This window comes from Myotis brandtii, unplaced genomic scaffold, assembly GCF_000412655.1.
Source record: "Myotis brandtii unplaced genomic scaffold, ASM41265v1 scaffold260, whole genome shotgun sequence".
NCBI classification, from domain to species: domain Eukaryota; kingdom Metazoa; phylum Chordata; class Mammalia; order Chiroptera; family Vespertilionidae; genus Myotis; species Myotis brandtii.
The window spans coordinates 1,133,439-1,146,461 of NW_005359881.1; the positions used below are offsets into that span (position 1 = coordinate 1,133,439).

The 13,023-nt window shown below is 42.0% G+C and overlaps 1 long non-coding RNA gene across 1 annotated transcript in view; it reads left to right on the forward strand.

Annotated features, from left to right (window-relative positions):
* The window catches only part of LOC106726397, a 21,540-nt gene extending 9,155 nt beyond the window's left edge, over positions 1-12,385 (forward strand). Inside the window, exon 4 of the long non-coding RNA XR_001362468.1 lies at positions 8,744-12,385. This is a non-coding gene — a long non-coding RNA (uncharacterized LOC106726397). The remainder of the gene's footprint in view (positions 1-8,743) is intronic.
* Positions 12,386-13,023: the final 638 nt, after the last annotated feature.

Below are 13,023 nucleotides of genomic sequence, written 5' to 3' on the forward strand. Positions count from 1 at the left end.
ACTCACAAGAGGCACAGCCTCAAGAAGGCCATTCTGAGTAACTGAATCAGACAGAGGGGGAGCCGCTAGTCCATTCCCAAGTCAAGAATGCTTTTTGTCTTTCCTTCTCTCCCTATGGGCTGTGTCCTCATGAAAAGATCATTTATGGCTGTTGGAACGAGTGCATCAGAGCCAGCTTCTGGTTCTCCCTTTTTCTTCTCCCAGCACGCTGTCCTGCTCAAAAGACCTTTTGTTAAAGACAAACAGCAGATGCAGCTCAGATATCTTCAATAATTTGGGGTGGCGGTATTTTATCTTGAATTGGTCTAATACCATTTTTGTGTTGAAAGTATAAATATTCTAGGAAATTGAGAGACCCATACCAAAGTAGTATTTTTTTATATGTATCTCTTCAAAATGATGTAATTCGGGAAGAACTGATCATGTCACTTAAACGATATACAGAAGAAATGGACATACAATGGCATCACAGGCTAGAGTGAATCAGGGAGGCCTTGTGGAAGCGGTAAGATTGATAGAAAGTGCTGGGTAAACATGAGTAGAAGCATGGAGCTAGGAATGGACTTAGCAGGTGCAAAAGTAAGAAGGCTTGTTGATTAGGAACCTTGAGTTAGGAGTCAGGTAGAAGAAAAAGGTGGTCAGGTGCTGCAGAGACTAAAAATTAGATTTAAGATTTGAGACTGTTTCAGTAATCAATTAGTTGCTATCCAATGAGTTCCTATTCACATATATGTGAAAAATATTTTATTTTTTATTTTTTAATATATTTTATTGATTTTTCACAGAGAGGAAGGGAGAGAGATAGAGAGTTAGAAACATCGATGAGAGAGAAACATCGACCAGCTGCCTCCTGCACACCTCCCACTGGGGATGTGCCCGCAACCCAGGTACATGCCCTTGACCGGAATCGAACCTGGGACCTTTCAGTCCGCAGGCCAACGCTCTATCCATCGAGCCAAACCGGTTTCGGCTGAAAAATATTTTAAATATAGATCATAAAAAGTGCAATCATTTACAATCTCACCAGTCTTAGGACAATGGCGGTGAACATTCTGGTGCATGTTCTTTCACAGATTTGTTAGTAAATTTACTGTCCTAGTTTAGGTCCCCCCGAGGCAGATCCTGAGACTAGGATTAAAGTGCAAGTAGTCTGTTTAGGAGCTGATTCCAGGAAAGGCCAGTGGGGGAGTGAAAGTAATAAGACAGGGAAGGCAAGGAAGCTTCAAAAGTGCATGTTCTCAAATGCATCTGTTGGAATGCAGTCACGTGGGCAGCTCAGAATTATCCCACTGGGGGACCAGGAAGTGGAGAATTTATTTGCTAATTCCTGTCAGTTGAGAGTTGATTTTGGGGGGCATTAACTCTGAAAGGGTCTCCCTTTTTTAGAAAAAGAGCCCTAAGCAGAGAGTTGCAGGTTTTTGCAGCCAAGAGCCCTCAGTGTGTTGTGGGGATATGGGTGCTACATGAATATACCCAATTTATATTTTACTTATAAAAAAACTAAAGGCCCGGTGAATGAAAATTTATGCACTGGAGGGGGGGGGTCCCTCAGCCTGGCCTGCCCCCTCTCACAGTCAGGGAGCCCTCAGGGACGGGAGGCGACCCAGTGATCAGGGGAAGGCGACGCCCCATCACACCTCTGCTGCCACTGCTGGCAGCACAAGCCTCAGCCGGCCCTGGTTACCTGAGCCTCGGGCGGCCCTGGTTACCTGAGCCTCGGGCGGCCCTGGGTGGCTGGGCAGCCAACATCCAAGGCTTGCCTGCACCTTGGACCAGCCCTAGGCAGCTGGGGGCTGAGGGGACTGGGGGACCCCGGCAGGGCTGAGGGGACTGGGCGCCACCATTTTGTGGCTGTGGGCACTGCCATCTTTGAGGGTGTGGCAGTCAATTAGCATATTCCCTCCTTATTGGCTGTGGGCTCCGCCATCTTTTGCGACAGCATGAGGGTCAATTAGCATATTCCCTCTTTATTAGATAGGATAAGCTTTCTGTGCATCAGGCTTTGTACTATTTGTTTGACTTGTGTTAGCTCATCTAATTCTCACAGCAGCCCTGTAAGGTAGGCACTGCTCTTTCCCCCTGAGGGTTTGAGCCTGGGATTCCAGGCTTATCGCAGATAGGAGTGTCATACTCCCAGAGAGTAAATATCTGAAATCACAAACATGACACACAGAAGAGCTTTAATGATGGCCTTATTCACTCAGCTCCTTTCTTCTGCATATTTTTTCTTCCTTCTGTCAACACAGAGTTTTTCCTTTGCAACTGTAATGTCTCTTCTTTTTCAGAGACATTTGTTGGAAAACAAAACAAAACCTTGAGACATAAAGGATCTGTAATGAATGCCTGTCAGTGGTGTCTGTTCAGCATCTCCTTTCCCATCTTCTTCTGGCACAGCACCTTATTTCATTGGGGAGAAATGATCCACTCCTTTTCCTTGTGGTTTTAAGGGCTGCCAAGCCAGTCTTCAGTCTACAGGGGTGAGCTTGAGGTCTAGACTTGGCCAACCTTAGTCTCCATTGACTTGGCCACAGTGTTTAGCTAGAAATGTGTTTGTGCATCAAGTTGAACTAATTTGAGTCTTTCTCTGGGACTTTGTATCAGGCTTTCAGAAAAGAAAGCTGATGTTACTGGACTGAGATGATAGAACCAGGATTGTCTGAACCATGCTCCACTTCCTCTCCACAGCAAGGGTAGAACAAGCCCATCTGCAGTAGGAGAGAATGTTAACAGAGAAGAAAGATGGGGATAGAGGTAGGTAGGTAGGTAGGTAGGTAGATAGATAGATAGATAGATAGATAGCTCTGACTGCATGGCTAAGTCCCTGCAATCCCCTGGGGTCTACTCCTCCTGGACTCCCCATTGCATGAACAAAATAAACCAATAAACAATAACCTTCTTCCTTCCATCCTTCCTTCTTTCCTTCATGCTTGTTTACTTACTTGTTCATTTGTTTGCTTATTTAAGCTGGTTTGACGTGGATTTCTGTTTCTTGCAACCACAGAATCTTGACTAATTCAGGACCTAGTGCATTCTGACCAGGAAGTGTGTTTGTGGCCCATCAGTTATATATTGGTGTAAGAGAGCAGGGAGATGGAGAGAATCAAGTTAAGATAGGACAGGAGTGACCTTTTTCCATCCTTCACAATGTTATTTGTCTCCATGATTCCCAGGTCGATTCCAACTCTCTGAGGCATGAAGGAGGCATCTGCCTGCGGGAAGTTTTGAATTTTAATAGCATCATGGAGCACAGTTTTGTATCGACTGCTGCCTTTGCCTGCAGCTAGTGATGGCATTCATCAATTCAAAGTTAACCAATTTGTTTTTCCCTCTTCTTGCCACTCAAGGACATGGAGAACTCTGGTTTTAGGAGCATAAACTGGTGGTTCTATGAGTTCTAACCCTGCCTCAAGCAGTCTTTGGCTTGTGTGACCCTCCAAAGATTCAGCAGACCTAAGATCTCAGCATGCTGTTATTCCTCTGGAAGCTAGAAGACATCATTGAAGTAATAGCTGTCCTTTATTAATACTTACTATATTCTGGCCCCGTGCACTTCATGTGCTACTGCCATGTAACCCTCGCAGAATCCTGCAAAGTGGGTGTTAACCCACAAGGTCTCTGTGAGCTCCAGAGCTCAGATAGCCCCTTAGAGTTCTTGTGCTGGTAGGAATAGCTGGGCCTTGTCTGCCAGCCTTGCTCAGTCATTGGCTGGGGTTGTCCTGAAAGGAATGTGCCCTTTGCTGGAAAGCTAAGGAAGACCCTAAGGAGTCTCATTCCTCCCAGCTGGGCAGCCAGTACTTTCTTGAAGGAGGTATTTGAGCAGCACTTTTCTAAGTCTACCACCTCACTCAGCCCATTGTACAAAAGGGTATTATTGCCTTAGACCATGAAAATCTCCCCTTGGACCAAACAAGGGCATACACTGAAATATTGGTTTGGCCAGTGTCAAGAAAGAGAGGTTGCTCTAGATCAGTATTTTTCAACCTTTTTAAAAAACTAAAATTGCCCATTCCCCCAACCCCAGGAGCATTTTTAGACATTTTTTCCTAATTCTTTTCCCACCATGAAAATTTAATATCAGAGTTATACTATTATCAACATAAGAAACATCCAAACCTGTAGAGAATTTTTATAAGCATTTATTTGAGCCAAACTGATGACATTGCCAGGAAGCAAGATCTCAAATGCTCTGGAGAATGACAGTTTTATGCATTTGAAATTAAGAAGGGAACGTAAGGAAGATTACATGATGGTGGGAGAGAACAAGGTGGGGATTGGATTATAGGATAGTTAAGATTATGTGCTCACTTGAGGGTGGTTTCAGACCCCGGGGTCTGAAAAAGAGGCATTTTAAAGGTGTGTTAATCTAGATGCACAAGAACAATGGACAGGTCTTGCTGAAGTAAAAGATAAACATTTTCCTCATCAAGTTATAGGCCTGGGCATAGCTATCTACCATGAACTGCCCAGTTAGGAATTTATGATCACATCAGCCTGTGAGGTTAATTTTGGTTAAATTTATTATAATAAATATAACTGTGTGTATATGTTTATGTACTATATGGTTATCTGTGCTATGTGTATAAAAAAAGTTAAATTTTTTTCATTCCCCAAGAACCAATTTTTACTTCCTTGGAGACAATATCACCCTTCTTAAGAATGCATGTTCTAGATTAAAAGAGACTCAAGGGCTATAACAACCAAATATAATGTATGGCCCAGGGTTGGATCCTGGGTTGGATAAACCAGCTAAAATGGGAATTTAGGGGATATGTGGGAACTTCTAATATGGACCATATACTTTTGTTAGGTGTGACAGTAATATTTTGGATGTGTAGGAAAACATTATTATCCTATATAATAAAAGGCTAATATGCAAATAGACTGGTCACTATGACTCGCACTGACCATCAGGGGCTGCCCCCTGGTGGTCAGTGCGCTCGCATAGGGAAACACCCCTCAGCCAGAAGCCAGGCTCACAGCTGGTGAGCGCAGCAGCGGTGGCGGGAGCCTCTCCCGCCTCCTCGGCAGGGCTAAGGATGTCCAACTGATGGCTTAGGCCTGCTCCCTGAGGGAAGCGGGCCTAAGCCGTCAGTTGGACATCCCCCAAGGGCTCCCGGACTGCAAGAGGGTGCAGGCTGGGCTGAGGGAAACCCCCTCCCCAAGTGCATAAATTTTGTGCACCGGGCCTCTAGTATGTGTGTGTGTATATATATATATATATATACTTTGTTTTGTTTTAGTTGTTTGTCATTAAGAAGGACATAGTGAACTCACGAGCTGCAGTGACTTGGCAGTGGTGGTTCTTGGATGACGCACCCCAAAACCAGAGAGGAGGGAGCCCGATTCCTTGCGGGGCCATGTGATTCCACCTTCAGCCGTGGGTTATATTGTTAATAGGACACTGTTGACCCAGAATCTGGTTTACTGCACACTTGCGTTTGCATTCCACACCCTGTATGACAGCAACTTTGCAGAGTGCCCTGTCACACTCAGGACCCCTCAGGGGATGTCAGAGAGCTGGTTTTGGTCCCATCCCTGCAGGCCAGGCCAAGGGACCCCACCTGCCAAAGGGACCCCGCACACTCTGCAGACACCCTTTGAGCCACAGTGCCACCCCAGATGTGGTCAGCCGGGGAGGGACAAAAGGAGGTTGGCTCCAGGGCGTGTCTGGCCCATCTTTCCCAGTCCTGCCCTGCCAGCCACCTTCTAATTAATTTCTTTTCAGTGTGCACGAATCCATGCACCGGGTCACTAGTTTTTTATAAATGTGTATGGTAGTAAAAAACAAGAAAGAAATATTGGCTTCTTGAAGACACCTGTATTTGTTATTAATCAAGTTCCCTGACATGCATGGGACTTCCCTCCTTGCTGATCTTATACATATTTCTGTTACCAGCAAAGTTTGTCATCAGAAGTGGAATAATTGGCCTTTGTGGATTTGGAATAGCTGAGTATTGTAAGTTAGTGATGCTGGTTCTCTTAAAGTGAACTGAAATGTCTTGTGAGAAAAGCAATCTTTTTGCAAAACACTGGATAAAACTGGTTTATAAAACTTTTCCATGCTTTCTTTAAGATCTGGGTGTTTTAGGCATTAGCAAGTTAAAACCTATTTTATCAAATAGTGTCATGAAATATTTATCCCAATTATCATCCATCATCATCTTATCTTATGATGAAAACTTTTAGATGACAACATAACATATGTGAGGAGTTACAGAGGTTTAAAAAATTCTTTTGGGGGTTATGTAAGCAACATGCTTAAAGATTCCTGGGCTAAAATCATACATTTCCAGGAAAGGAGGCCCTCTCTTTTGCATCCTTCCAGTCTCTTTCCTTCCCAGGATCCAGTTGCTAGACACACAACCCACCTGGTCAGGACTCCAGGCAAAATGGCAGCCCTTTGCTTTTGTCAGTGAGAACCATTTTCATTTCAATAACATTTCTCATTCTTTTCTCTCAGTGGTTGATTTCCATGGTGACACAGCTCTACTACGTAAGCACATCCGCAGAACTCAAGCAGCTCACCTAAAGCTGTGACTGCTTCCTGCAACTTTTCTCACTGTGGTTTACAAACCTCACTCTCAGTGTTCACAGACCCCCTTCCCGTTTGCTGCTGAGTGTATGAAAAGTCATTCCAAATGTCAAAGAGATGACTCTTGTTCTTTCCAATCAGTGTTACGTTCAACAGTCAAATGTGAAGGGCTGTACATTTCCTCAGGCAGGATGAACCATGGGCATGCTGCTTTCTGAAGGGTGTCTAAATCATCTCACACATTTAAACAAAAGCCCGCCCATGAGGCCCGAGCATCTGGCGGAATACACGTTCTCCCAGATCTCCCGGGATTCTGAGCTTCTCAAGGCACGCCGTGACCCACCTTTCCGGGTTCCTCTCCTACTTAATTTGCTGGCGTGTCTCCCTGTCAGGTCTCGCATATAATTCTCCTTACTGCTGACTTTGATTGTCTAGTCTTGGCCTAAGCTTGGAAAATTCCAAAGAGGAATGCTCCACCAGTTTGCAGGCCAGAAGTAAAATTCTAACAAGATCTGTTTATTGCTCACAGAGCCTGCGATTCCTGGAAGATGATTACAATCAGCTGTTGGGGTTTAGACGGGCTACACCCCCCAAATCTCAAGCCCTCACCCATCTCTTAACTCCAACTGTTCGCTGAGCATGGTCCTTGTGAAGACCCACTGTGATGTCAAACTCAAGCTGTCTGGGATAGAACTGCCATCCTTCCCTTTAATGCTTCCTGTCTGGTTGCCCTGTGAGACCAAACTTCCTGTAGTGCTGTTTTGATCTTGTCACCTCTTGTGCAGAAGCCTTCAGTGGTTCACATTGTCTGCAACATGAAATACAAATTCTTTTCCTCATATTCTAGGGCCTGTTACTCAGGTTAGACAGAGCCCAAACAAGCTTTCTATCTCATGCTACAGATTTTTTGGTCAAATGTTCCCACATTCTGGAATGTTCTGTCTACTTTTTTCCACTTGTTTTTCCTACAAATATTTATATTGCTCTTCAAATTTAACCCAGATAGCTGCATGTGGCTTTTCCCTCATTTCCTGGAAGTCTGCTCAAATGTCACATCTTGCTGCCACTCCCCCCACTTCCTAGCCCCATTCCCTGCTTTATTTTACTTCGAGGCACTTATCACCATACATTATTTATTCATGTATTGTCCATAGGCCTCCCTGGGGGGCAGGGATTTTGTTAATGTTGTTCATTGTTGTATCCTCACCAACTAGAAGGGGGCCTGGCACAGAACAGGCAGACAATCAGTATTTATGAATTAAGTGAGTGGATGAAGGAACTCTGAGAATATTTAAGGGCATTTAGCATGTGGCTGGCACTCTCCTGGGTCCTATAGAGATGGATATAAACGAAAATGGGGTTCTTCTATTTTATTTATTTGTTTGTTTATTTATTTTTAAATATGTTTTTATTGATTTCAGAGAGAGGAAGGGACAGGGAGAGAGAGATAGAAACATCAGTGATGAAAGAGAATCATTGATCGGTTGCCTCTTGCACGCCCCCTACTGGGGATCAAGCCACAACCTGGACATGTGCCCTGACCGGGAATTGAACTGTGACTGCCTGGTTCATGGGTCAACTCTCAACCAATGAGCCACACCAGTCAGGCTATTTTATTTTATTTTAAAAAAATACTTGCCCAAGGATAGTTTTTTGTTTGTTTTTTCCCATTGACTTTAGAGAGAGGAAAGGTAGGGGGAGAGAGAGATATATGGATGTGAGAGAGAAATATTGATTGGTTGCTTCCCATATGTGCCTGCACCAGGGATCAAACCCACAACCTATGTAGGTGCCCAGACGAGGAATTGAACCTACAACCTTTTTGTTGTACAGGATAACGCTCCAATCAACTGAGCCACTCAGCTGGGCCAAATGGAGTTCTTTTAGAAATCCACAATCTTGTGGGGGTAGGAAATGAGAATTGCAAAAATGAAACTAAGGCAGGATAGTAAGAAGCCAGGAAAATTCCTTGACAAGTAGAATGGGGAAACTGAGACAGATAGCTGATTCAAACTCTGGCCTCAAGCAGCTCTTTGACTCACCTGCCTCCTTCTCCCTGTACAAACCACTCCTTTAAGCATTAAGCCCTCAGGACAACGAGGTCCTGATCAGCATCAAATAATCGCAGGAACAAAGTTTCGGGATTGTTGACCACAGAGACAGAGTTTTGGTCAAAATAGAGATAGCATCTAGGCCTCATTTGTGTTTCAGCTCCAGGCTCAGAAAAGCAGAAAAACCAGATGAAGCCACACCATCGCTGACATGAGGACCAGATGCACTGATCAGCTACCTGGTAGCCTAGTGCTGACCAATTAATAGAGACCATGACCCTGATTCTGTCCCCTTATTTTTATGAATCAGCATATTAAAGAACACACCTAGAAAGCTGATTAATATTCTATTGAGATCCTCCCTTGAGGCCTCCCCTAAAATCCCTGTCTTTAGAAAATGGATAAAAACTTTTAAGACAAAGGACCCAGTGCATGCTCGGTCTCTAGAGCACACCCACATCACCTTTGCTTTCTTTCTCCTAAGCTCAAAAGGTTCCCACGAGGTTTGCAACCAGGGGAGCAGTGGGCAGTGGCAGCTCATCCTGGTCTAACCCCCTAAACCTGTCTCCAAGGGGCCTTCTTTTGCCTCTGTAACTTGTTTCCTGAGTCCACACAACCCAGCTGGCTCATTTCTGCCTCTGACTTTCTTTCTAAAAGGCCAAGGCAGTTCTCTGAACAGCTCTCTCGAGTCTTCTCTTTGGGTGAACTTTTGCTTTGCAAGTTAAATGAAGTTTCTTTGTGCTAGAGTTCTTGGCTCTGAATTCTTTCTTTGCCAAACTCAAGAACCGAAAGCCGAAATCACCAGTAACAAGACAAAGTTGAAGTGGAGCATGGTGTAGGAAAGAGAAAGGAATTAACATTATAGAACTCCTATGTGTAAGGTGCACGTATGTATCTGGTCTCATTTAAGCCTCACAGTGATGCAATCTGGTAGGTTTTATTATTTTCAATTTTGAAGATAAGAATACTGAAACTCAGGAGAGTTAAGTAATTTTTCCCAAAGTTTTATGCTAATAGGTGGTTAAAATATAATAAGAAGGGATTTACACCCAGGTCTTCTCATGCAAATATGAGTACACTTTGCATTATACTAGATTGCCTCTCAAGTCATTAGGGAGCAGATATATTAAGTTTAACCTCAGATGGCATCTGGAGTATGTGCTATTTGAGTGATTAATGAGAAGTGCATCAAAGCAGATAAGTGATGGCAAGATAGTCATAAACTTTCCACCTCACTACATCCCATGGGCCTTCCCCTCTGACCTTTTATTGTCTTCTGTAATATTCATTCATTCAGTAAATATTTATTAAATACTTGCTATGTGCCAAGCAATGGTCTATACCCTGGTACTATAGTAGTGAATAAAACAAAGTCCCTATCTCCAAGGAGATTTCATTCTCTAAATATTTTATGTGACATTGGGAGAAAACAGAATATTTCAAATTTAGAGAGCTCAGATTAAAGTTATGGCTTCATCATAGTCTAGCTGAGAACTTTGGAGAAGGAGCACATTTAAACTTTCTGAACCTCAATTTCTATATTTGGAATAGGAATAACTACCCATCTCACAAAATATGATATTGTGAGGCCCAAATAAGATGAAAATAGTTTGAACCATGAAGCACTAGATATTGTGTTTTATTAAATCTAACATGCCATTGATTTTAAGAAACACTATTATTTTATGTTCCATTGAGAAAAAAATTCCACCAATTATGATATGCCATTGATTATAAAGCCCATTCCGAATTCAGAATGCCAAAATGTGGAAAGAAATTATGCATCTTAGAATAGTTAAAATATGGTATAAGAGAGCTATTATTATCATTCTGTATGGTGCATGGCATATGGTACATGTTCAGAGAGGAATGGATTTAGCAAGATACATTAAAATAGATCAATAAGATAAGTGATATAATATTTCTTATAGATATTCAAGGGTTTATCTATCTTTGGATACAATTATTTTTTCCAGTGTTTCACTATGAGAATTTTTAAATATCTAGAAAAGATGAAATAATTTTATAGTTAACACCCATATACCCACCATCTGGATTCCATAGTTAACCTTTTCCTGTACTTTCATTATTAGACAGTTATACCAATTATTTTTTTATATATTTCAAAGTAAATTGCAAATATCTATACACTTTACCCCTATACATTTTAGTATGTACATCATTAAAGTTCAATATTTGGTTATATTTTCATTTGTTTTTTTGAGGTAAATTTTACATTCAACAAAGTGCATACACCTTACATGTACCATTCAATTGACAAATAGATACACTTGTGTAACACAAATCCTTATCAAAATACAGAATATTCCCATCAACCCAGCAAGTTCCTTTATGATTCTTATTCCTTCCCCACAACTTCAGAGGCAACTACTGTTCTGATTCTTTTTCGCACCATAATTAGTTTTGCCTGTTTTAGCACTTCATATAAATGGAATTGCACATGTACTCTTATATAATCTTTTACTCAGCACAATGTTTTAAAGATTCACCCACACTCTTAGGTGTTTCAGAATTAGTTCTTTATTGTGTCGGTGAGTATTCTATTGTATGAATATACCTCAGTTTGTTGAGCAATCAGAGCTGCCATGGATGTTTTGTATAAGTCTCTTTGTGGTAATGCTCTCATAGCTCTTGGCTACATACCTAGGAGTGGAATTTCTAGGCCAGAGGGTACGTGCATGTTTAGTTTTACTAGAAACTGTCAGACCTTTTCCCAAAGTGATCGTATCATCAACCACTGTGTATGAGAGTTTAGGTTATTTTGTGTCCTCCAAACATTTTATGTCGTCAGTCTGTTTTAAATTTTAGCCACTCATGTGGGTAGCAGTATCTCATTGCTGCGTTAATTTGTAACTCTCTGATGAATAATGATATTGAGCAGCTTTAAACAACTCTTCCTTTGTGAAATGTCTGTTCAAGTAAATCCACATTGAGGTGTTTTTTTAATTCTTGAGGTATGGGAGTGCTTTACATATTCTTGATACTAATTTCTTGTCAGATATATCTTTGTGAAATATTGTATATCAGTTTGTGGATTTCTTCTGTATTTCATGAACATTGTCTTTTTATAAGCAAGAGATTTACATTTTGGTATAATCTAGTTATTCACTTTTGAAATGGTAATTGCTCCTTTTATCCTAAGAAGCTGTTGCTTACCCTAAGTTGTGAAGATTCCTTCCCTTTTTCTTCCAGAAAATTTATGTTTTCATTTTTACATTTAGGCCTGTGATCCCTCTTAAATCATCATGGAAAGTAGGGGGTCATGGTTCATAGTTTTTCCATTTGGGTACCCAGTTCTAGTACCTAATCTATTATAAATGTATTATATACATTTTTGTAAGATCCCTCAAATGTTTTTTGGAACAAGCAATAAATGGATTCTGCCCAACGGCCAGCGGATGGCCTCATGAGTCCCCTTGAGCGCGGTGATGAGTAATATTCCCTCAGCATAGCCATGTCCAAATGTGACCCCCTCCCTCCCAGTAAAAAGTGCTCTGTGTTCCCTTTCGCCTTGGGGCCTTGTTAGTCACATCGCTGCCTCTCAGAAGTGGGGAGAGGCTGCTGTGTACTCACTTGCCCATGATGGTTAGCTTGTTCCTACCTGGTGTTTGGGGATGGAGATGAGGCAGGAAGAAGCGTAGGATTGCCTGTGGGGTCTGGAGCAATCTCAGTGGGTGTCTATAGGCCAACAGGGCTCATCTTTTTGAAGGTAGAGATCCAGCGGTTCTCAACCTCTGGGTCGCAAACAATGAAAATACATCCTGCATATCAGATACTCACATTACGATTCATAACAGTAGCAGAATTACAGTTATGAAGTAGCAACAAAAATAATTTTATGGTTGGGGGTCACCACAACATGAGGAACTGTATTAAAGGGTTGCGGCATTAGGAAGGTTGAGAACTACAGGAAGGTTGAGAACCACTGTTAGACTGTGATGAGCTCTGGAGACAGAACAAAGCTGTGCTCGGCTCTTTTGGTAAATTTGGTTTCTCATTTCTGAATGGGTACCAGTGGCTAAGAGGAGCCTTTCCTTTATCCCCTTCTAAACTTTTTTCTATTTTTCTCTCCTTGCTCAGCAAAGAGCTTTGGAAACAGATGTTGTATGTATGTATGTATGTATGTATGTATGTATGTAGTATGTGTTTATATACTTACTTATATATTCTCATAATAGTAGTATAAATTCATTGTTGAAAACCTTGCTAGTACAAATAATGTATAAAGAAGAAAGCGCAAATTGGCTATAATCTGACACCCCAAGGTAAACCATGGTAATATTTTTTGTCAACTTGGATCTTGAATCTGCGCTCTGCCTCTTACCAGCCTGATACCTGTTTGAGTGTCTTCCCCACCTGGGAAATTGGGAAGCCTCCTTCGTGGATAAGCTGAAAAAAATCAGAGAGGATATACGTAAA